The sequence below is a fragment of the Corvus moneduloides genome, chromosome 2, assembly GCF_009650955.1.
Source record: "Corvus moneduloides isolate bCorMon1 chromosome 2, bCorMon1.pri, whole genome shotgun sequence".
Classification (NCBI taxonomy): Eukaryota; Metazoa; Chordata; class Aves; order Passeriformes; family Corvidae; genus Corvus; species Corvus moneduloides.
The window spans coordinates 57242174-57267050 of record NC_045477.1 but is presented as its reverse complement, the minus strand read 5'-3'; the positions used below and the strand labels follow the sequence as shown (position 1 = coordinate 57267050).

General features: G+C 42.8%; 1 long non-coding RNA gene across 1 annotated transcript; it reads right to left on the bottom strand.

Annotated features, from left to right (window-relative positions):
• Positions 1–3308: 3308 nt before the first annotated feature.
• On the bottom strand, positions 3309–19436 carry LOC116439799. The gene is made up of 2 exons (XR_004238283.1): positions 19215–19436; positions 3309–9282 (listed from the first exon to the last, which is right to left on the bottom strand). It is a non-coding gene; the product is annotated as an uncharacterized LOC116439799 (long non-coding RNA).
• Positions 19437–24877: the final 5441 nt, after the last annotated feature.

Below are 24877 nucleotides of genomic sequence, written 5' to 3'. Positions count from 1 at the left end.
GAACCATGGTAAATTGTGGGAGGCAGATAATGGTAACTGTATGTATTATCTGCATGCAGGCCTCTGGGACCTCACTGGGGCTGGAATAATCCTGATGGAGGGCAAATCTGCCCTCGCCTACTGCAGCTGTATTTCTGGACTGAAAATGTGGAAGAGAAGCTGTTTTTTGAAATTTCACTCAGCTTGGCCAACAGCCCAATTCAGCAGACTTGGAAGATTTTCCATCATAATATTTTTCTGAAGCTAGCTGTAAGAATAAATGGCATAATGTATGTTTGGCTCAAGAGATGAGGGTCTAAATTTTGAAGAATTTTTTCTTGTTTGTTATGGCACAAATCCCAAACTTCTTGCTTAGAAGTCCAGGCTCCTTGCTGCTATGAGGCCCCATCTGAACCTCTCGAGTACAGGGGGCAAGTACTCTCCTGTGTGAATACTTGCTAACATTTCTAATCTCAGCTGTACTAATTACTGTGGCAGAAGTTATTTCACAGTGGACAAGGCAGATCGACCTCCTGATCAGTTCTAGAAGGGCAGAGAGGACAAGGGGGATAAATACTGTGAAACTACTCCTTACTTACATGGTAGCCACCTAAGACTTTGGGCAAGGCTACAGTGCAGAGAAAAGGTAGATCATGAAGATAAATAAACCATTTATCTTGAGTTCTGATAGAAACACATGAAATGGGCAAAGCAGGTTTTTTTGCACCCTATATACTGTATATTTTCTCCAATTTGCGCAGTAAGAAGTTACCAAGCATCTTGAGCACTACTGCTTTTGAAGCAATAGACATTTCTGATATTCTTGATCTTACCTTGCTCTAGAAGAGAGAGAGAGGATGAGAATCTCAGCCATACTGGTAGTAGTAGATTCTTCAAGATTTTGACTGATCAGTTAAATATCCTGATTTATTTCACACTTCTCATAAGAAAACATTAAAGTGAAACTTGTAATCTGTGAATTTATGGTGTTTTTATTCTTCTTTGTGAGCAATGCCGCTACCAGAGTCAGCAATACCAATGGCACAGCTCACAAGATAGGCAACTCCACAGAAAATGCACAAAGATCTGAACAGTCTAGATATTTAAGATCTACAGACCAAGAGGCGTGTAGGATTGTGCCACACTTCCAGGCCCTGAGATCACCATCCCAAAATTTCAGAATCATGAGACACATACCAGAGGCACTCAAACCTGAGGAAGGAGAAGGGGAGATTTCTAGGAGATGCCCAAAGGATGGAAATCCCACAGCTTTGCCTACTATGTGTTTGAGGGGCATCTGCAGCAGAGTTTGCGTTTGTCACAGAACACCCCAAAAGCAGAGCATCTACAATGAAAAAACAGCGCCTTTTCATGAGTTTTGGGAGACAGAGCTGATTTTGGAGCTGTGCTGTAAAAGCTTGTGACTCTCATGTCTCTCAAAAGTCATAACTGTCTACCTTTGGATACTGTAATGCTTTTCCACATTTTTAGACTGGCTATGGATGCTGTTAGAAGGCCCACTGTGTGAAAGTGTGTTCTTTTTTAAGGGATAGGGATATCAGAATTCTCAAATTCTGAATATGCAGTTTCTACAGACTAACTCAGGAAAATTTGAACTGTTCCCTGCTTCCTGCCTTGTCCATTGTGGGAAGCAGAATTTTAATTCTTACTTACTTTGTAGTGAACAGAGGGAACAAGTTGAAATTGCTGTAGCACTTTTTTTTTGTTTGCAGATTGCAGATTTCATAGGTGTGTTTTGAATTGGAGGGCATTTAAAATGTTCAGCTTTGAAGATTTACCATGAGCAAATGTTTTGTGGATGTTGTGGCTTGTATTTTAAATTACTGATCAGCTGTGATTAATCTGATTGGTCCTTTGACTGGAGGAGTGTGAATTACCTTCTGCCAGGTATAGCTGCTTGGGAACTGAAAGTGTATTTCATGGACAAAAGTTCAAAGCCCTCTTCATGGGAGAGTAAGTGCCAGCAAAAAATGAATAAAACTTGTGAAAACAAGAATACGAAATGTAAAATCACTACTGAAGAGAGTGTGTTTATCACTGAAGTGAGCGTGTTTGTCACTGAAGTGAGCAATACCAGATAGTTTGGAGTGGAAAATTTGCTTTGTTTGTAGAGAGCACAACATCTCCCATAGAAAACAGGAGGAGGATGGAGTATTGTTAGCCAAAAGCCAATCTGCCATGGCCTCTCTCTTGTTATTCATTTAATGATGTGCATTGCAGTCTTCTTCCTCCATTATCTAGTATTAACTTCTAATTTTTTTCATCATATTGGACGTAAACTGAGATGATACTGTTTTCCAGTGGTGAGGATGACAGTACTGTTCAAGCCCACCACACTGGTAACTAGACCTGGATTTTGGAGTGTTCTGTGTGAGCTGGACCTGAAAAACCTATGGTTTCATCAGTCTGTAGGGGGACATCTTAAAGAGGCCAAACTCTATGCCATACTGATTAACAAAGAAATTACTTTGGAATGAAAGCAAGCATTAGTACTCTTGTGGAAGTATATGTTGGTAGGATCAATATATGAAAGTCTTACATGGACAATATTTTTACCGGAAGCACAGAATTATTGGCAGTAAATGTGAAATGTAGCAATGAAGTTGAAGACCTCCAGTATCTCAGAATAGATTGTGTTGTACTTGAGAACATGCAGACAAGTCCAGGAAGAAAGATTCTTGGAATTTAGAGGAAATCATGACACATACAGATTTCTCTGCTGTTTGAATAGAGGTGCCAACTCATTTGAATGCATATGCTTCCATCCATATTTTTATCACTTATTTGCATGCATAGGCACGCACTTTCAGCTCTGCATCTGTGTTTAAAAATGCACACAAGATCCATGTATGACACTGAGCATGTTTTTGTTAATATACATATATATCACGCCAGCCAGCCAAATAGCAATAATATTTCTCCCGCTTGCTCATTCTTGGATGGCTCATTTACATATTTATGCAGCTCCTATTTTCTTTGTAAAATAAAACACTATGAAATTATCTGCCTAGGCTTTCACAAGGATACAAATCACTAAGCTTCTGATTTTTTTATTAATTCTATCCACTTTATTTTTGCAATTCTAGACTTTGCTGAAAGTGAGGCCATTCCATCATTCATTTGCTGTCAGCAAAAGCACAACAGCTCCAGAATAAGCTCTTAATTGTGGTCAGCATCTATGTCAACACCATCCATAATGAAACAAAAAATGATGAATATCAGCTTTTTTATATTTAAGTTGTAGAGCTGACTTACTGTACTATCATACTAAGTTACTTAACAGAAACAGAAATAGATTAGGATGGATATTGGATTGTTTTGATTTGTTTATTAATTTGCTTTGAGACAACAAGCAGGTCACTTCCAAAAGAGAAAAGAAATGTAACTAATCAAAACAGACTGCAACTTACAATCAAAGTACACTCACAGGATTCATTGCACAGTCACAGTCATGCAGTCATGACCTACGTGCTCTTTCTGTCTGCTTTGTACTCAGCTACACTGTGCTTTATATAGACTGAAAGATCTACAGGGAAAGAGTTATATCCTTGATTGTGGAACAGCCTTTGTGTTATGCCTCCAAGAGCAAAATGCATGTTTTTACCAACATCAGATTATGCCAAGAGGTGTAAATCCAGCTCAGCTATCAAAGGAAGGAAGAACCCAAAATAGAAAATAAATTAGTGGCCTAGCATAAATCTTCCCACTTCAGCACTAGTGCTGGATATAAATTCTGATGGACAAAAAAGCTTTTCTGGGAAATCCCAGCATTTGAGCATGCACTACTTAATCTGAAACATTTTGGGGTTTCCTGCATTTTGAAAGAATACACAGCTGATTGGTGCCCTGTGACTGGGGAACCAAGGAGGGGATTTTCTCCCACATTTATTGCCCTCTTTATGGAGGATTTTAGAGAAAGTCAGAGTCAGGCTAACCCTGAGTGAAAGGATCTCATGCTGCATAGTGATGGAAAAAGGAGCAGTTAGCAGTTATGTCAAGGGAAATTCTGATTGCATGGAAATTGATTTTTTCCTTCATTCAGTGAGGGCATTACTCAGCAAGGCACTGATATCTGCAGCCATGGAAATTTAAAAACTCAGCTAGACAAGGACTTCAGCAACCTGATCTAACTTTGAAGTTAGCCCTGCTCTGAGTAGGGTTTTGGAGGTCCAGACTACCTTAAACCATTCTGTGACTCTTTGACTTCAGACAGATGAAATACTGATATTTATACTTGATTTAGTCAACCAAGACTTCCTTTATAGTCAGGAGAGAAAAGCTGGGTGTGGTTCATTTTCATACTATGCTATTTAGGTCTGTCAGGTTGCAACACTGACTACAAAAGGTTTACCTAGCTCAGGTTTGTGCACCTACACGGCATTTAAATAAGAAGACCAGCATGTATTTTATCCTCTATGGAGATGTTTGGGCAATGGGGATCCAGAAGTCACAGGCTCCTTGACCTCAAAAGAACTTGATGGGATGTGGGAACCACAGAAGCCTTCAGCAGGTGTTTGGTGAAACCCATATTCTCACTTCTGTATTCCAAATATTTTTATTTCTGTATCATGATAGATCCTGAAGGGCTCTGCAACAGTCCTTTTATTGAATGAATTCAGCTAAAATGAATGCTTTAATAATTTGTGTGCGCTGGTGCATCCTTTGGGGAATTTCCAGTTTTGTTCCAGTCTTATTCAAACAAAAGTTCTAGGACAGAGTTCTCATGAAATTTTGCTTTTTTTAGAAACTTGCAGGGCCCAAACAAGGGTGGAATGCTGAAAACAGGTTTTTGAAGCTCTTTTATTCATATTTGAATGAGAATATCACTACACTAGTCCTGTCTGCAAGAAAGGGAAGCTGAGAATAAGAAATATTTGCATCACAGTCGATTTGTGAACCTGACTGATAAAGTAATAGCTAATGTAGCAGGATCACCCTGCTTTGTGCCTTTGTGCTATTATATTTAGAGATATATTTAAGTGCAGTGGAAGAAAAGGTAGAGTATACCTAGCAAATCCCATGCTAAACCTGTGACCTACATCTGTAAGCTCTGAAAACACGTCTAGAGGGGCTTTCTTACCAATGTAGTTGTGAAAAGTAAAGCTATTTTCTCAGCCAAGGGACACTCTGCCAAGAGGAGTCAGAGTCCTTTTGCTGCCTTTCCTCCAAACTCCGTTCTGACTCTGACAAATGGGGATTTGGCATTTGCCAAAACAAGGACAGTAACAGGTGTTTTTTGTCAGCATGGGAGCAAAGCCATTACAATTCTTTTTTTTCTAGGAGGTACCTAGTATGTCTCCCAAAACTGTACACAGAGTTTTAATTAAGATGTGATGTTTACTACCATCTTTCTGAGCCAGAACAGATGTTGCTCTCCAGCAAAAGGCTTTTCCAAGATGACTGGAGAATTCAGTGACATATGGAAATTAATGGGATTTTTGTGGTTGAATTTATCTCGGCATTGCTTTCCACAAGGAGGTCTTGATTCATGAGTGCAGTCTTTGGGGCTCTTCCACCACGTAAGTCCAACAGTATTACTAAAAGCAATAAAGCCATGATGAAACCACTTCTCTCAAGGTGCTTAGAAACATTAGTGACTATAAATAACAACTGGGTGGTGAAAAAACATCTTTATGCCACTAAGTGAACTCTCTTTCTCCTAGATGAAGAGACATTAACTTGCCCGAAGTATGGGAACAGTCTGGTAGGAGCAGTGGGAACAGTCTTGACTAGTATTTGAGTGTGGGTGGATGCCAAGCCATGCATTTCCCACTGGCTGAGAGCTCCGTGAGAGGCCAAGGCACCAAGCTGTGCTGGGCTCTGTAACCTTTTCTCCCTAAATGGTGAGCCTGCACCAAAAGCAGGCTCAGCCTGGCAGCCTCTGTGTTGGTAGGACCAGTGCCAGCCGTGATCTAAAAGCTGGGGATTGCTTCTGCCCTGTGCTGAGCCCCAGCTCCCCCATCCCAGCTGCCAGTAGGGCTCCTTGGCCTGCATTTGCCCTGGCTATGTGGGTTGGGATGTCCCAGAGCACAGGAAACATCGGCACGAATGCACAACATACCATGTACCCACATCTTGGGAAACCTGCTAAAATCAGGGATAATTTGGCCTCTTCTCTGTATTGACTCCACGCTAAAGAAGAAGACATTTTATGGTATTAAAAAGAACACAGCTCAGTTCCTTGGTTCTGAAGCAGACAAATGCCAAACGTGTACAACTAAAGGAGCACTTGTTTTGAAGACAGATCAACTGCAAAAAATGAATTGGCTTTGCTTTTCAGATCCTCCTACGAGTCCCCAGAATAGCTGGTGTGGTTTGCAGTTATGCCATCCTATTTCTGATCGTGTTTTCCTCTCTTTAGTACTGACAAAAAAAGTCCTCTTCATCGCAAGAAGCAAGAGTCTTGTACACTTCGTGTGGGTAAAATCAAAAGGGGAGTATATGCAGGTACAACTGTTTTATAGCTACATGCATCTCTGTCACAGGATAAAGAGGGGGTTTGTAAATACCCTGGTGTTCCTGTATTGACATTTCCTCTGCAGGCAGCACTCCAGCTTTGTGCGGGCGCCTGGCACTTGCACACAGCTCTGCTCTGTTATGGAAAGCCAGGCATGCGTGAGCTGATCACTGGAGACAGGCAAGGAAAAGGGGGACCTCAGCGAAGATGAGTCAGTTGGGGACAGGGAACACTGCGTCTTTTGTGAAGCAGTGTTAAGAGGGAGAAGGAGGTGAGAGTGATGCTTGCACAGCATCCCCATGGCCCCCCCTCACTCCCCAACCCAGTGTCGGAAAAAGGCGGAAAAAGGCAGACCTGCTGGAGCACGACAAAACTGTGCAGAAGGAAAATAAAAGCCTTGGGGTGAAATATAACTCCCGTGCATTTATGGAATACAAGTCCTGGAGAGGAAGAGTGGAGGAAATCATGCCGTTGCTGCTATGGAAACCAAATCCTCCCCATCACGGGGAGGAGATGTGCCAAAGTCCTGGGCAGCCTGGCTGCTGCTCACATCATAAGCCAGACCCCCCCCATTCTCTACCTCTCTGCTCTCTCCTGAGACCTGAATGGTTTTGAGGCTTTGTGTACAGAAATGAAGGGTTATGGAGCTGCAGCAGTGTTCAACCAACCATCCTGGCAAAATATACTCAGGCCTTTCTCTAAGAAATGCCAGAGGCTTTCTAGTTATTGTTTGTCATTACAGGAATATGCTGGGTTTTTTCCCTCCCCCTTGAATCAGATTGAAGGAAGGATAAAAAGAGGTTTAGAGGCATCACCTGTGATTCATATCTATCTCCGTGGCTTTTTCCACCCCTGAGGCTGGATGAGAGATACTGGCTGGAGAATTAATTTTGGAGTGGGGCTCCCGGGTGCCAGTAATCTAGCAGAGGAAACATGCTTCCTACCCATGTTATTTCTGCTGCATCCATGTCTGAGTAAATGAGAGCAGGGTTTTACTAGCAAAGGCAAGGGGGAGTGAGGACCAAGGAAAAAAAAGCAAAGGAAAAATTGTGATAAGGACTGAGCAGGCCTCTTGTTATCTTTTCTTGGTCTGTGCCTGTGCCAGGCTGCAGGGTATGAAGAGTGATTGCTCTCCAAGCCCTGGATATAGAAATATCTTGCCTTTTTATTTTTTTAAATGGCAGCTGTGCTCATTACAGTGTGTGTTCATGGCAGTTTTGTATTCATCAGTTTTCTTATACCAGCGCCAGAGGCATGTTGCTCAGTGGGTTCCTGCAGACAGGAAAAGCTGGTAGTCATATATACACTGCATCATCCTTACAGAAGCCCTTTATTACAGAGAAACCTCTTGAAGAGGCTAATCTGCAAATATAAGTGAAGTAGAGCCCACAGCATAAAATTATCATAGTTGAGACCCCCGCTTGGAGGGAATCCTGGTACCTGCTGGGATCATGACAGATGTGTGTGCTGAATTTCACAGGAGGTAAAAGAACATTCCCTATAATAGGAGCCAAAAAGTCAGGTACTGTGCCAGTGGCACAGGAAGTTACTGGAAACTGGGAAAATACATCAGGGATGTGTATTTACCATATTCTTTTATTATTCCCTTTGTGTCCATAACTAGCTGCTGCTGGAAAGCCTGAGTGCAGATATTCTGGTAGTCTGACACAGTTCCCTCTGTGAGGAGTAGTCCCATTGAACCAAATAGCACCAGCTATGAGTTTATTGTTATGAATTACAGGCAAGTATTTATTGAGGCTCACAGGATTTCTGCATTGTTGTAGCTCTTTGAATATCAGTGAAGGTAACCCATGTTCATTGTGAATGCCCAGCATCAACCTTGTCCATGCTTGCTGCTTCTGAAAGTTTCTGGGGGCACACCAGCCAGCTTGCAGTACATGCTATAAGGCTGCAGCATATTTTAACCATGACTCAAGGAAAATTTAAAAAAAAGAAAAAAGGCATCTGAAGACAGAAAGACCTGGCTGAGTCCCAAGAGAAGGAGGAATTTCACTGGTCTAATGATCAGCATCTTCTTCAAAGACAGGAGCAAGAAGAATGTTAAGTATTTGTCCTATCTGCATCGTTCTGTGAGAGGAGATTCACCCTCAGTTATGAGCCCATTTTGGTTACAGTAGAACTCCTGCATGCTTCACTTCAGTGATTTTAGTGAAAGGTCGGAAGGAGAGGTGCACTGGTGCAGCTAATTCAGCAACTGTGCAGCACCCGCTCTTAGATTCTTGGGGTTTTATTCTGTATTAAAAATAAGAAGCAGTTGTTTACTAGGGGATTACTGAATGGCCTGTGTTCCCATGATACCTAGAGGAGGCTGACAATTATTCTCCCTGGGTTCTCCCTGGAGCTATTTTCTTTGCTGGCAGGGAGGAAATTGTTCATGTTTCATTTGTGCTACCGTTGTTCCAGCTGCCAGAGCAGGAATGTTTGCCTGCCAGCCTGCATCGGTGGCAGCGGCTCCTCTTCAGACCTGCCATCTGTTAGCGTTATTCCTGATGTCATCTGCGTGATGGCAGCTCTTAGATGGATGTTCCTCTGTGCTAGGCACTTCTTCACTGTGTCAGGAACAGTAGAGGGATAGAACCGAGGCAGGTAAGGGACACAGTGTGTTGCCCCAATCCTCTGGGCAAGCTGCGAACAGGGCCTTGAACTACGTCTTCCTGTCTCTGGCTCCTCTTGGTCTCTTAATGAAATACTTCCTTAAGTATCCACTGTAAATAGCAGCTGCAGCACAACACAAGGGTCTGCAAGTCCCTGGTTTACAAAACAGGGCTTCTTATAAACATCCTCATCCTGCATGCTTGTATGATCTGGACAGATAAAAAAAAAGAAAAAAAAACAAGAAGGAATTTTCATTAAATTTCACTTGGTTCTTAGCCGACAGGAATCGTCTGTAACATGGGGTCCTCACTGCTCAGGAAAGTATTTTTTTGTTGAATCATTTGTTCCCACAACGAACCCTTTCAGGCTGAGCTTAAGCCACATCACGCTGAGCCCGTGTTTTAGAAATGAAGCCCACCCCAGGCTGGCCAGCCCTTGACAGCTTGGGCGACTGCGGTCGGAAACATCCTTGGAGCCCGGCCGTGCTGGAACCCCCGCCCCAAGATAGCACCTGCCATTGCGCCCCCCCAGCCTTTTCCCCCTTCCTTGTCCGGAGCCGGGAGGCTGCGGGGCCGGCTGCACCCGCCGAGCCTGCAGTTGCCGGCGCGGCACCACGGAGCGGCACCGTCCGCCCGGACACGCGGGGCGCGACCGCCCGCGGGGGGGACCCGAACCGCGACCGCCCGGGGCCGGCATCAGCCACCCTCGGGAATGCAGAGCGCACCCGCCCGCGGATCCAGACCGCGGACCCAACGGGAACAGTCGCAGGGCTGATCTGAGCGGGTGGCAGGTTGCCCCCTCACTCGGCTGGGCACATACACAGACAAAAAGAGCATTTCCGCGTAATCTCAGCCCCCAACATCGCGGGGTTACCCACATAAGTCTATTTAAACACGAGTGTTTGCATCACAGGTTTCTGTGAAGGGGAGTTGGTAACTCGGGACACTGCTAACCCATCCAGGGTTGCATCCAAACACAGCAAGGAGTTTTTCATCAATTTACAGCATTTGGATTGGTAGGAAGTGTTTGTTTGGTTTGGTTTTCCCCCTCCCGTTTGCTTTTGGTTTTGAAAGTAACATTCGTGCTTCCAGATGCTCAAATGATTCAATATTTGAAAGTTCCAAACAATGTTTTTCTTTTTTTTCTTTTTTTAAATGAACTTAACAGGAAAATTTTTCAACGTTGAGTTAATCCAGTGTTTGTGTTTGCCATGATATGAACAATGTTTCTAGCAAGTGGCATTATACAGGTCAGTATCTAAATCATGTCTATTTTCACTTTCTGAAAATAATGGATTTTTTTTTAACCTGGAAATCTGGATATTTAATGATTAGCAGTTATGTTTTTAAGCCAATTAATGTCATGAGAAGGATACTAAAAATAAACTGACAAAAATGAAACATTTCAATCCTGTCAAACGAATCAGTTCTGCACTTTCTGTTATTCAGTTCCTTCAGTTTTTGACCACATATCATCCCAGTATCTTCTCCCAGTCCTTATTTGAGCACTGCTGTGGTTGATGTGGGGCTACCTGGTGCTACGTAGGAAGATCTGCCAAGAGTCACAACCTCCACATCATGCAGACTAGGGACACATGCAGGATGCCACATGTCCTTTCTGGAGAAGACTGAGGTGACAGGGGATGATTTTCAGGGGTGCTCTACCATCCTCACCCTGGTCATGATGTGAGTCCTACTTCAGGAACTGGGAGACTCCCACATTTACCAGTTTCCATGTGGTCAGCCTGTTTTGCTTTGCCACGGCAGAGACACTTCCCTCCTTCATCTTTCCCAGCCAGAACTGAAATTTCTGTCTTTATTTTCTCTGTGTGCTTTGGAGGGAGTCATTTTGGACATGACTTTTTGCCATTTTGGAATGCAGGCTGCTCCTGCAGCCTGGTGCATTGGCTCACCACAAGTGCACTTGAAAACAAAGAACTCTAAGATCTTCAAGCAAGACGGAGGGTTTGCCAGCATTTTGGTAATGAATTGCTTTAGTTTACATACATTTAAAGAGATGGTTCTGTGGTTGACAGCCTGAGGAATGTTAGTTTCTTTTTGTCAGATGGCTTGATGTATCACACACACACACACAGAGACACACACAGACCCCCCAGTAATCAATAGCTTTAAGTCAGACACCATGCCTGGAGGAGGGACTCAGCACTACAGCATCTAGGGAGACCCTCAAGTCCAGTTTCCCAAAGTCATATAGACTGCCTAAATCCCACAGAAGTCAGTATCCCTATGTTATCCGTGTGGACCTTGCATGAAGTGCAATTGCAATGTTTTTATCGTCTTTGCTCTCTATTTCAGCAAGTTCAAGGTACACTGGGCCAGGCTGACCCCAGCAGTAAAGAGCTGAAAGGACACCCCATGGACGTGTATGGGAGTCCACGTCTGCACATCCCTGCTGTATAATAATGTCCATTGTTTTCTCTGTCTTTTGTGCTTTAAGAAAACACCCAGACAAGCCCACACAAACAGAATGTGGCCTGCTTTTCCTCTCCTCAAAAGATCAGAGTCAAATTCTTGTAGTTCTGCTATTCTTCTCTCAAAGGCCCTTGTCCCAAGACTGGTAGCACAAAAAACAAAGCTTTTCTAAAGAAATACAGGCAACAAGGAGTCCTTTTGCCAGTCCCATCCTTTCACTGGCTTTGAATCCAGAAGGGCTGCTCCCTTGCCAAGCCTAAATGAGCTGGTTCAGCTTGGGTTTGGATGCTTGCCTTGGTCCCAGGCGTTTCTTCCACAGTAAACAAAGCACAGGTAAACAAAGCAGCTGCTGAGGGGGAGTTGGTTGGCAGACCTGCAAAATGGGCCCATCCACCACTTTGTCAAGGCTGCAGAGCCAGGTGGCCCGTGGTATGCCAAGGCTGAGGCGATGAGTGCTGTGTTTGCACCTGGAAGAAGAGGCAGCCTCTCCTCCCACTGCCCTTCATGCCCCATGGAGCATGAAGGAGCAGCCACCCCCTACCTCCTCTTTCTGTGGCAGAAACAGACCCACAGCTGCAGTCCACTCAAAAAGCCAAGTCTAACTTTTGACCAGCCTTGAGCTTGACATCTGAGTGGGGTCATCCCTCGTGGTGCATCACACTGTTCTGAAACAGCACTGTGCCTATCAACAACACTCATTCTGCTGTGAATTTGCTGGTGGAGAATGAAGGCAGAGAAAGAAAGGTCAAAAAGATACGCTGAACAACACAGATGCAGCCCCACAACACTTCATTTAGGAGAACAGCTGCCTTTTTTCCTGTGTGGTCTGAGCAATATAAATGCAAGGAACCAACACAGTTGTGTGCTGTGGTGCGGTATAAAAACAGCAACTGGCTGCAAAGTTCCACTTAACTTGGATCCCAGTGCAAGAGTTGGGGAGGGACAGCCAGCTGTGTTCACCCCAAGGCTCCCTGCCTCTCCTATGTTCCAGCTCTCCACAGGGAAAACTGAGGACTCACTTCCCACACCCAAGCAGCTTGCTGGGAATTACGGTTGTCCCTTATTGCCCTTGTAGTCGACATTTTAAAGGCTTCTTCCCAGATGAAAATAGAGAGCAAGGGAATGACTTAGCTGTCTGTCCAAAATTACTTGGGAGAGTAAAAGCCCTTTGTGTGTGCTGTGTTTTTTTAGGATATCTTTGCATTTGTGTTTCTGTGATCACTGGAGGGCCCATTTGAGGCTATATTAGGGACCGTGCCAGCACTTCATAAAAAGTTGGATGTGTCCTGGGGACCCTCCCAGGAAGTAATGACAAATGATACAAATGATGAGAGCCCTAGACAGCATAGCTAACAAAGCACACTGAAATGATCATCTGCTTTTTTGGCAGGGGTGTTATGTAAATAAAGTAAACTTGGTTATCTCTGATTTCTCTGCAGTCATTGTTTCTTTTCATATATCACTGAGAAGGTAATTTGAGAGGGGAGGAGGGGCACATTTCTATCACTGTATCTGAAACCCAGCTGTAATAGTAGAAATGGCTTTTCTGTCTTCTTAAATTTTCAGGTTAGGACTTGCTATCTTCTCAAAATACAAATGCAAGTCATTGGGCTCACCAGAAATTGCAAAATCATGTGATAATTTTGGCTGAAAGTGACCTCACCAGGTCATCTAGTCCTACCTGCTGCTCAAAGCAGCTACCAAGCTACAACCAGATTGCTCAGAGCTGTGTCTGGTTCAAGTTCTGAGTATCTCCAAATGTGATACCTTTGGAGACGCTCCTCTGGGGCACCTCTGCCACTATTTTACCACCTTCGGAATAATCTTTTTTTCCTGACAATAATCAGAACTAGCATGTTGCAGTATGTCTTTTTCCTGGTTTTGTGTGGCTCTGAGAAGAAAATCTCTATACCTTTCTCTTCAAGTAGTTGTAGTCAACTGCAACAGCAATTTCCCCTCAACAAATCTCAGCCTTTTCTCATATGCTGAGTGCTCCAGCCCCCTGACTACCTTGGTTGCCCTCTTCCGGGCTCTGCCTTGTATATCCCAATTTGGAGACACTGCTGTAGGTGTGGTCTCACCAGGTTGTGAGCAAAGGGTAGTGCTGCTGCTGGCTATGATTTTGTTGACAGATCCCAGTATGTGGCCACCCCTCTTTGTAGAAATGGCACCCTGTTGGCTCATATTAAACCTGCTCTCCAAGGTATCACCCCAACCCTTCCCTGCAAAGTTGCTTTCTACCCAGCTGACACCCAGCCCATACTGGGGCATGGAGTGACTGTGTCCCAGATGCAGCACTTTGCCTTTTTTGAAGTTTGTGGTTCTTGTCAGCTCATGTCTCCAGCCTGCTGTTTTCCTTCCAAACAATGTCTTGACTGTCCATCTTATCAACTACTCTCTCTAATTTGGTGTAATCCATGAATTTGCTGAGAGTGAGTTCTGTCCTGTCATTCAGGTCATGGATAAAGACATTGAACAGACAGGCACCATAGTTCCATGACCTAGATGCCACCTGCACTTCATACTGCTCATAACAAACCTTTGAACCCAAAGATCCAGCCAAATTTTAGTCCAACTTATTGTCTACTTATGCAGTCAATGCCTGACCAATTTAGATGTGAGGATGCTTTGGGAGACTGTGTTCAAGATCTTTCAAAATTAATATCATCTGTTCTCCCATTGTCCCCTGAGCTGATCATCTGATCATAGAGGAAAACCAGGTAAGTGAGACATGATCTGCCCTCAGAAAAGCCATGCTGGCCGATTCAAATCACCTTCTTGTCCTTCGCATGCATGGAAATGTTCTCTATAACCTTCACAGGGACTGAAAGGCGAGACACACTGGCTTGTAGAACAGAAGGTCTCACCTCTCAAAAAGGTCTCACCTCCTCAAGAAGGCTCCTCCTTCTTGGCTTTCTTCAAGAGTGCATTTGTGACCTTTGCCTTTTTCCAACCATTGGGAATCTTGCCTGACTACCATGGCCTTTCAAGAATTAGGGAATCCACTTGCAGTGACATTCACCACCTCTCTCAGCCCCATATTATTAATCATATCTTGTCCTATGGACTTATGCATGTCTAATTGATTTAGGTGATCACTTTTGTCAAAGGCTCTGCTGCCCCAACTTTGCCACATTTATTAAAGCCATAGAATAAAACCAGCAACTGCTGCCTATCCACCCCAGACATATTAGATCTAATCAGGAGCAAAAGTTTGGTTGTAGACAGCAGATGAGATTGTTTGTTTGAATTTTTCCTTCCCAAAACAACTTTATGGCCCGATCTTCATTTTTTCTTGACTGATGTTCCAAATTTTCTTTTACCCCCAGCAAAATACAAAAATAGATTAAATACCTCAGAAGACTCAACCTCTGTTTGAGTAAGGAGCCTCTTTGTCAGTTCCCTGCCTTCTATTATGACATTCAGATACTCTGTGGAAGTGTCCACAACCTTCATCGTTCTCTCACCCTGAAAATCAAATAATTCTGATGACAATAGGCTGGTTTCTAATTACCATGTGATGATGACTGGAGATCAGGAGAAAATGGCTTCTAAATCAGAGATATGCCTCACAAAATAAATCAGTTGTGAGTTCTTAACAAACACACACACACAAGATCACTTTGAACATTCAAAAGAATACATGTTGCTTTCCTCAGAGTGGAAGTGAGATTGAACAGTTCTTAAATTCACAGAATAGGACTCAGTAACACCATATGGTCTTGGTTAAAATTATTTTATATTGCAGCAAAAGCAAAACCATTCCACTGAAAGTAAACCTTGAACCAGCTATGTGAGTGCTGCTGAGGGAGTGAGAAACATGAATTTGATTTCCTGACTGACCATAGTGCAAGTCACTTTGTCAAGATATCTTATCTGTACACTTTAATAGCGTTGAGAATTTGGACTTTCATTTCTTCGTCTGTAAATTATGATGTTGGTAATAGCACCTCTGTGTTGTGAACTACCTGGATACAGTGCTACTGGTGATCCTATCAATATCATAACACAAATTAAATAGAAATGGAATTGCTTTACTCCAGACTGCTTTACCACAGTCTAAATGTAAGCCTTAAGATCAATAGGTGTTTTCTCTCATTTTTAAAGTACACATTGCCAGAAGTGTCACACCTTAGAATTGGTCTCTTTAACTTTGAGGAAAACAGGACTTATCCTGCCACTTCCTAATTTTTTTTTCACTGTAAGAACTACTCTGACTATACCCATGTAGAATAATACAGCATTTAAACACGTCAGTGAAATATTATATTGCTTTATATTATAGCTCAATGTCCTGGCTATATTTTACTATCAGGAGCATAATTCTTTGTTTTGAAAACTAATTTCTAAAATTATAGCTACAGTACTGTGGCCATAGTTGGCTATTAGCCATGGCCATTGCTTGGCTTTTGAGCAGGATGGGAAGTGTGCCAGGGAAGTAATTATTCTAACAAAAGAAGAACTTGACTCTGTAGAAGAACAATTCTTATTTCAGAACTGCGTCTATTATTTCTATCCTGCTATAATCACGTAATGCAAAAGCAGTGGTGTAGGATAGATGGAGTAGGGGACCAGCAGTCAGAACATCTGGCTTTTCGCCCTGGGTGTGGTGTCCCTCTCTTCAGCTCTAGCATGGGCGATCACTGTTTGCTTGTCTCCTTGGAGGGATGGTTTTTGATTAGCTGTGGGTGATGTTCTTGCTGATCTGTGGAATCAGTGCTTGATAAAAAGCAGCCTTTTTTTTCTCTACCTGGGGCCTGTTTCAATCTTTCCAAACAAAGCTATCTTGAAGTGTAATTTTTGACCAAACAAAAGTTTGAACATTGCTTAATTAGACAAGTTGAAGAATTATTCCTGTTATTACAATGGGGTAAGCCACTCCCAAACTGTAATCCACTCCTAATATGGGGCTCCATGCTTCTGAGCAAAGAACACCAAGATTAATAAGGTATTCTAAAGCCTATTTTTCACTCTTAGTTATTACTTCAGTGTAAATGGATTGTGGTGCTTTGCATGGGGAGGAGCGTGAGCTTCACGAGCTGGTGAGCCATCAGGGATGATAACTGGAGTTTCTGGCTGTGGATAGAGACACACACACAAATCTCCATTGCAAACAGTACAGCCTGAGCTGCAGTCGAGTGCCATTGCTCCATGCTCATTTTCATTTCTAGCCAGTAAAATAATTTACTACGTCAATAGTACATGGGAGGCATGGATGCTAATTTACATTCCTTTGTAAAGGATTTCAGATGATTATACTTCCCTCACAGCCAATCCTATGCTAATGAGAACTCTCTGATTCCAAAACACTGCCAGGATTAATGTTCATGGACTCTGCACCAGGGTAAATGACCTGTGGCATAGCTTTAATTAAGGAAGACAGCCGCATAATTAGAATAACAACAGCTTACTATCAATTTCTGCAGCAAGTCTCAGGCCCCGGGTGATACGTCATTGTGTGCACCGCCTGCATGTGGGTGGACTACTACTACATGAAAGGCCCAAAAAAGAAAGCTTTGTCATTTCTAAATGGATATTACATAAGCTGCACCCTTTGTAGAATCCCTGAAGCAGCAGTTGCAGCTTATTATTGCAAGAAGAGGAACAGAAACCAGCATTGCACAACAGAGACCTGAGGAGAGATTCGTATGAACTGATCCCAGCGCTTTTGGCCTGCCTTTCTGAGCTGATATAGTAAAAGATTTGGTGATGTCTCAGTCTAGCAGCTGTCAGCTCTCTGGAGAGAGGACTACATCTCAAAATATCTGGGTGCCTGGCCCCACTGCCCTTCTTCACACTGAGTATGGCACACTTTGCAGTGACAGATCCTACCCTTAGGATTTTAGGCTTTTTACTTGTGAAGTGTGTGAGCAAGGACCTGCTTAGAAAAATAAGTCACCATTATCAACTAACCATTCTGCTTTGTAAATAAAGCTTTCCATGAAGCTGATTGGCTCTCAGCACCCTGGTGCTGACAAATTTGTATGTGGACCTATCACTGGCAGCGACTGTCTTCCTTTTTTGTGTTTGCATGACACTATAGTCAAATACGCTTTTCAAACATAGCATATGGACTCAAATTCTTTTATAACATAGATTCTTTAAAACTGCATTTTAGACCCCCACAAGCCCCAAATCTGGTCCTAAAGCAGCTCCTCTCCTGACATGTCATGGCTAAACTTCCTGCCAGCGCCTGTCCTAGTGACCCTAGACAGCTCTACTGTTGTTCTGACCCTCACCCATCTCAGAATATGTCTACATCTCTGCCTTGACAGCCTGCTCAGCTATCCTATATAGTCACAAAGCAGAAGGAATCTTCAAGGGTCAGCTAATCTTACCCCACAGCAGCACACACAGTGATGACAGATGTCTAACTTCCTTGAAAATATTATCTGCAGTCTTTTTAGAAAGTCTATTCCACTGCTTCACTGTCCTTGCAATTGGAGAATTTTTCCCTCATGTTTTGGTGAAACTTTCATTGCTGCAGGTTAATTGCTGTCCTATCTAACACGAATACTTGGAAAGAAGATTAATTCCTTTGTTACTTGGAGCAATCTTTCATGTGCTTGAAAAAGGTTACCCTGTCCCTTCCCAGATGTTTGATCATTATCGTTGGTCTACATGATGGCTCTAGAATTGATTCACATCTTTCCTAAAGTGAACGCTGACTGCTTCTGACTTCACCTTCAGGTTTCCCTGGATTTTACAAAACTTTTTTTCTGCCTATACACACAGGAGCTTGTAGATCCTCCAGAAATAAATAGAAGTTTTGTTATAATTACAACATGTAAGAGAAACAAGGACAAAAATATTTATAGAAGCATCTTAGCTACATAATGACACTTTAGTGAATAAAGTGATACAGCAATAAATGAAAGCAGTCAGTCTTTTCATGTGATATCCAGATAAGTTGCCTCACTGTCAAGTCTTTGAACATAAAAAAATAACATTTCAGAGATTTGGTTGCAACATGACACAAGACTGACTGAAGTTCTTCTAATGAATCTGCTGGACAACAGACTTTTTCCCACAGAACAGGAAGCTAATTATTTTTGATTATAATAAACTCTTCAGATTTCACTCGTAACATCTGCTCTTCAGCACTGGCACAAACACAACACACAGACAATGAATAATTATGTTAACACCACAATGTTACCAGAAGCGGGGTTTTATTCTAAAGTAAGGGTTCATTAGTCAATGCTGTAATAAAGAACAGAGAGTTAAGTGCAGTAAACTCAATTATGAGTTGTGTAACTGTGATTGCTTCATACAGAAGAAATTCAGGGAGCCTGTAGTTGGTTTTCCTGATCCTCTGTGATTTGGATAGTGTTTCTGCATGAGTAGGACAGACCTTTACTACAGAGCCAGCCCAAACTCTCCATCTCTTCTTTTTTGTCTGTCTACCTAGCACGTAAAACCAAAGCATTGCTACAATACAGTGACGTAGGCTGACAAGTAAGTTTTTCCTAAATGACATTATTGTGTCTGAGCTACCCAGTACTTACTATTCTGTACCTCAGTTACTCCAAGGCACAATTTCTTGATCTCAGACAGTCTTGTGTGCAGTGATGGGTAAGAGAAAGCACCCAGAAGAGTACCACAGGTGACAGTGCCACCCCCTTGTTCGTACATATGTAATGGAAGTTAACTTACATGACTAGGCATGGGTTAGAGCCAGAGCTCTGCTTTGGATTAGTTGAACTCACCTCATTTCAGATCACTTGGGTGGTGATAGCCCTGCTTGTTCTCTTCCACAAATGACAGCTTCTCCCATTATCACCTAGAGAGGACTCCTAGAGGAGTGGTTTCCAAAGGTTTGGACCAGCAGATTGCCAGTGACCTTCAAGCTTTCCATGGATCTGTGCCCCATACAATAAGAAAATTAATATTAGATACTATCTCAATCTGCTCAGTTTGTGAGCTGTTACCCCTAACTTCTCAGGACAAAAATCTGTGGGATGTGCCTCATACACACACGCATAAATACAAGAGCATTGAGGATAATAGAGGGAAGGCTGTTTGCCACAGCCAAGCTCATCCCTGCATCAGTCTGTATCAGATATAAGCAGCTGCTCACCTGGTAAGCAGAAGACAAAAACATGTGTCCACTGTTAGTATGGGGAAGAATGTAAATACCCCATTTGTGGATGTTCACTTGGACAAGCACTCAAGTTTGTGTGCTGCTTCTTACACCAGAGCAAGCTGCCCTTCACAAAGTGAAGTTTGGGGTTTTCTTTACTGGGGTGTGCACCTCTCATCTCTTTGGGATTCCCCAGCTTTCATCTCTTTGTCTTCCTTGCTGTAGGCCATGTATGTGCATGACAAACCTGTCCTTCCAGCTCAGAATTGTTAAACACAGCTCCTCCCTGAAACCATCAGCTGCAGTCCTCAGACCTGCCAGGTCCTGTGTGTTTTAGCATGAAGCTCCCACCTGGCTCCCTCGCTATCCATGTTTGCTTAACACATTTACGATGCAGAGTGGTGGTGCCTCTCCCACCCCAGGATGTGCCATGCCACTATCACTGGTCATGGGATCCTCTGACCCACTGGTAGCTGGAGTAGGAAAGGCAGGTTGTCCAGGCACCGTGTGGTGCCCCCATTGTTTCCACTTCAAAGGAGCCCTCCTAGGGTGCATGTGATCTACCAGGAGCATTTGGAACTCCTCATCATCCTGTGCTAGCAGGAGGAGATGGGCTATGATGCCATCTCAGCTTTCTGAAATTCAGATATGTGACAAGTCAGACTTCAGGGTGCGAGGGGGTGGCAGATTGATGGACAAGCACATTTAGGCACTTTGATAGGCAGAGTTCACTGCCCCTGCAGTGCTTCTGGACAGTGATAGCAATGCAGATGGGGGTTTGGGCAGCATATCTGGGTGTGGATCTCATTTATAGACACATGACCCTGCCAGCTGGCTCCTTTAGTGCTAATTTGTGGTGCAGGATAGGTGATGTTCAAGGGATAATCTAAAAAGTGTTGCTTAGTGAAAGAAGCTGTCTAATGAAGTAAAAAACCTGTCTTTACTGGGATACTTTCTAGCAGATGCTATTTATTGGAAGGTCACTATGGGCTTGTGACATGCTTTATCTTGTGAGGGTTAAAGAACAATCACTGCAGGTGAAAGACACTACAAGTTCACTTTGTCTCAGCCTGCAGAAGTCTTTTACAATAGATAAGGTGAACAATGGCTTGGAAGTGCCTCTTTCCTTCCATTGACTATAATTTAGGCAGCAGAGTCTGTTTGGCTTACATATGTATGCCAGAAGATAAATAAGCTAAATCCCATACTAAAAGCACAATAAGCAAACCTAAGTCTCGGATATGGATGTTCCTGTGTCTCCTGGTGCTGAATGAAGTGATCCTTGTGTTCTGCAGTATATCTGTAAATACAGACCCATTTCCCAACACTGTTTTTTTTCGACCTGCTCTGAATTGGAGATCCATATCCCGTTATTTCTCCATCTCTGGATTCCCCAGGCTGCCATGGAGCACTGTACCAGTGATCTGCTCTTCCTTTTCTCTGATCTGTGAAAGCAGAAAATCCCCACATGTGACAGTCACATTCCCCAAACAAGTGACTTGCTCAGCCCCAAGCCAGTCAGCCAGAATCTTGTTTTGCTCAGTTCCTCAGGAACTTGCTGTGGACAGGCAAAAGCAAAGGGAAATGCCACTGGGCTACTACTGCCATAGAGGAAAAGGCATCAGGGAAAACAGGTTCATGGCACCCATTTTGGAATACATTTTGGAAAACTAAATGAAAAAGCCAAATGTCATAGAAATCTTGGTTGTCTGTACATCTCAGAGCCAGGACAGTGTCTATTTGAACACATTTGCCAGGGGTTTTCTGTTGTCCTCAGTTCTCATGTCCCCATGGAGGCAATCCACTCATCCCAGCACAGACTGGTGTTACACGTCACTGGATCATGGGGGGAATGTCTCTACCCTGTTTTGTCCTGGGGTGGATGACTGCCACAGCGGTTGAGAGGCGAGGAAGCCCTTTGAGCTTTTGCACTTCTCCTGCTGTTATCTCTGCTCTCTGCCAGAGGAAAAAATACTGGACTATGCTCATATATACAAAGTGAAATGACTGGCCTCCACCTCAATGAGACACCTCCATGTTTCCCAAAGTTTATCAAGAGGCTGTTTACACTGAATCAGGAAGGATTTTGGCCAAGCATAATTGCTTCATAGGATGCAGCAGTGGCAGGCAAGAAAAACACCGTATCGATGGAATGGGATAAACTCTGCTAGCATAGATTGGATTGCCCTGATTTCACTGATTCACAACAGGATGAATTACCTGCCACATCAGTAAGAAAATCACTTTCCCTTTCCCCAAAGAAGTCAATCTGATACTATGGTATACGTGTATCAGGATCTGTGCTGAGATAGCACGGGAGAGGAATGTTGGACTTCAATTTGTGAATCAGCATTTGGTACCTAGTGCCATGTTTAAAACAGGCACTTTTTAAGAAACATACTCTTGTCTACATTTTCTTCTACCCACAAATAGAAAAAAAAAAAAAGAGGGAGAAAAAAGAGGATATGAAAACCTTCATGAGTAGGAACATGCACAAAAACCATAAGCAGCTGGAATTGATCCTTGTACCTCTTTCCTAAGCATAACTATTCTGCTATTTCCCAAAGGCATCATTTCAACCACCCAATCCAGAGAAATGTGGTAGAAGAATATCAAGGTTTTTTTCCCTACAAGGTTGGTGAAGTGGAGTCACTTGGGCAGGTGGTTTTCAGGAATAAAAGCCCCTGTGAAATGGCAGCCAGTGTAAGCTGATTTGAGGATGTGTGCTCTTGTCCCAAGATGGACAAAAACCCTTCTTCCTCAGAAGAAAGCTCCCTCTATCTCAGTTGAACTGGCAATGATATAAATTATAAGGGATTACCAAGCTGGAGATAAACGGGATGGAGGCTTCTTTATTTTCTGTAATTGCCAGGATATGTGAACATCCTTTGCCTTGTACTTTATCATATAAACTATTGTAAAGGACCCTGAAAACAGGTAGGAGCTTTGTCAAACCAGAACAATGTTTTTTTCTCTTTCATCCTGTCTGAAATAGATCAGTCCATACAGAAACAGGCCACCAGAGCAACAGTCCCATCTTCTTACATCATTGCATGAGAAACAATTGTGCTGCCTTTCAGGATGGTAAGAGTGCTGGTGGAATTAGCCTCCAGTCTAGCACCCTCCTGGTTTTTCCTCTTTCCTTGAAACCGGATGCAGTGTCAAAATCATCTCTGTTTGAAGAACAAAGTACAGAGTGATAAGCAATTTATGTTATGAGTACTTTTGCAATGCTTTCTCACCCCAGTTCCCGACATCCCCACATGACTCATTTTGCCTTCCTGCTGTGAGTGCTACGGGTCCTACATGTGAAATTAAACTTTGGAAAGCATTTCACAGCAAGAGGGGTTTGCTCTTTGAGTTCAAGCTCTGCCTTTTGTTAGGAGGCATGTGTTAATTGTTTAAAGGCTAACTGGTTTCACTTGCTAAACCTGCTCTTATTTATAAGCAAAGCTGCTCTTACAAAATAAGAATCATCAAAGCTCAGAGACTGAAAGGGTAGATGAGGTTACCCTCCCCACTCCTTTGCCAGGACAAGCTCATACACAGCTCTGTGCTGTGTCTGGGGTAGTAAACATTTGAAGAAATAGGATATCCACCACTTCTTTGGATACTTTTGGCTGAAGAAGCCAATGATTACTTCTGACACATTTCTCCTATTTTTTTCAGATCCTGTAGCATCTGTATACACAAAACTTAATATCATCCAGGAATAAATATGAAGCTCACAAAGAGGACAAACCAAATGGCTCAAGCAGTGGCAGGTGCTGTGTTAGGTGTAATGAAATGACTGAGAAGGCTCTTTTTACTGGAATCTACACTAACCTCTCATCCACTTAGCTCACTCTGTCTGTGTTCCCCCTGCATCATTCACTGTTGTTTGTTAAAATTAAATCAGGATTTTTGTTCCTGTGGTCTGTCCATGAATTTTTTTCTTTCTCTTAAATCAAATCTAACAGAGAACTCTTTTTACTTGTACTCAGATCAAATTCTCATTAAAAAAAGACTGTCCATTTTTCAGTATCACTGATGTGGGCTTCAATTTACTTTTGTCCTGCACTGCTTTGGATGCACTGGATTCCCTCTCTTTCAATACAGCTGATTTAATCTCTCCCTCTTCCCTGCTTGGGGCATCTGGGAGCAACTGGAGTGACTTTATACTCCTCTTTGTTTTCACACTTTTGCCTCATTTTCTGATGTTGGCTAGACAGCCTGAGAGTTTTGTATTTTATTTTCTGGGGATCTTAGCATGGTGACAGCTTCAATTTTTGTGTGTGTTGTTGGTGTGATTTACAATTTTTGTATTTTCCCCCCACTAGCTGTCAGTGTCAATCTTTTCCCTGTGCCAGAATTGTTCATTTCCTCCTATGACATTGGCTGTAATGTATGTCACCGTTTGCATATTGTTTAGGACTGTATCACAGCTTCACTCTGGCTTGCTATGAAACCTCAGTTATCACATTTTGCTTTACAACTTCATTGAGCCAAGCTCCTATGTGTAGACATAGATTTTAAATACATATAATGTATTTAAATATGGTTTTATTTGGATAAAACAAATGGTCAAGCATACATTTTAGTATGCAGGTAAAGAAGCTTTGCAGAATTAAGACAATACATGTAGTGACAATAAATTATTTAAAACACAGGGTCATGAGCCTCATTTCTATTTTTGCTCACAGCAAGGCACTTTCACAAGACAGGGTCACCACAAATTGGAATGTGCCATCCCTCATTTTAGCTTGGACATAATCAAAAGGCTCAGAACAATAAAACCAACCTCAGATTTCCTAGGCAATAGAGATGTACAAAGCAGTATTGGTGAGGCAACGCCAGGTGGAGTTTATTAAACTGTGACTTCTTACTGAGCTCTGGAGCAATTAGGTGCTCTTAGCAGGTTGACAGAGCTGGAGGGTTTTCTTTAACTGGTTTTTTTCTGATTATTAAATCAGAAATCTACTGACTGGAATCATAGGAAAGTGTACAGCTTTCACCACATTCATTGCATCTTGGTTTGCAAGGTAAGGTCACAAATGGGTCTCACACACAGAATTGCATTGCATCGCAATGGGTGTTACTAAACGTAGGTTGAGAACATTTTAAAGCAATTTGCATTAAGGAAAAAACGTTCCTACAGAAACACATATCTGCAGTAAATATATGCAAGCATATATACAAGTCTCATAATGCCTTGAGAGGGCCAGTCTGCATCCTTCTGTTCTGTTGATTTAAGAGGACTGAAACTCATATTTTAAAAAAGGCCAAGGTGTCCATTTCTGGCCATGCTGG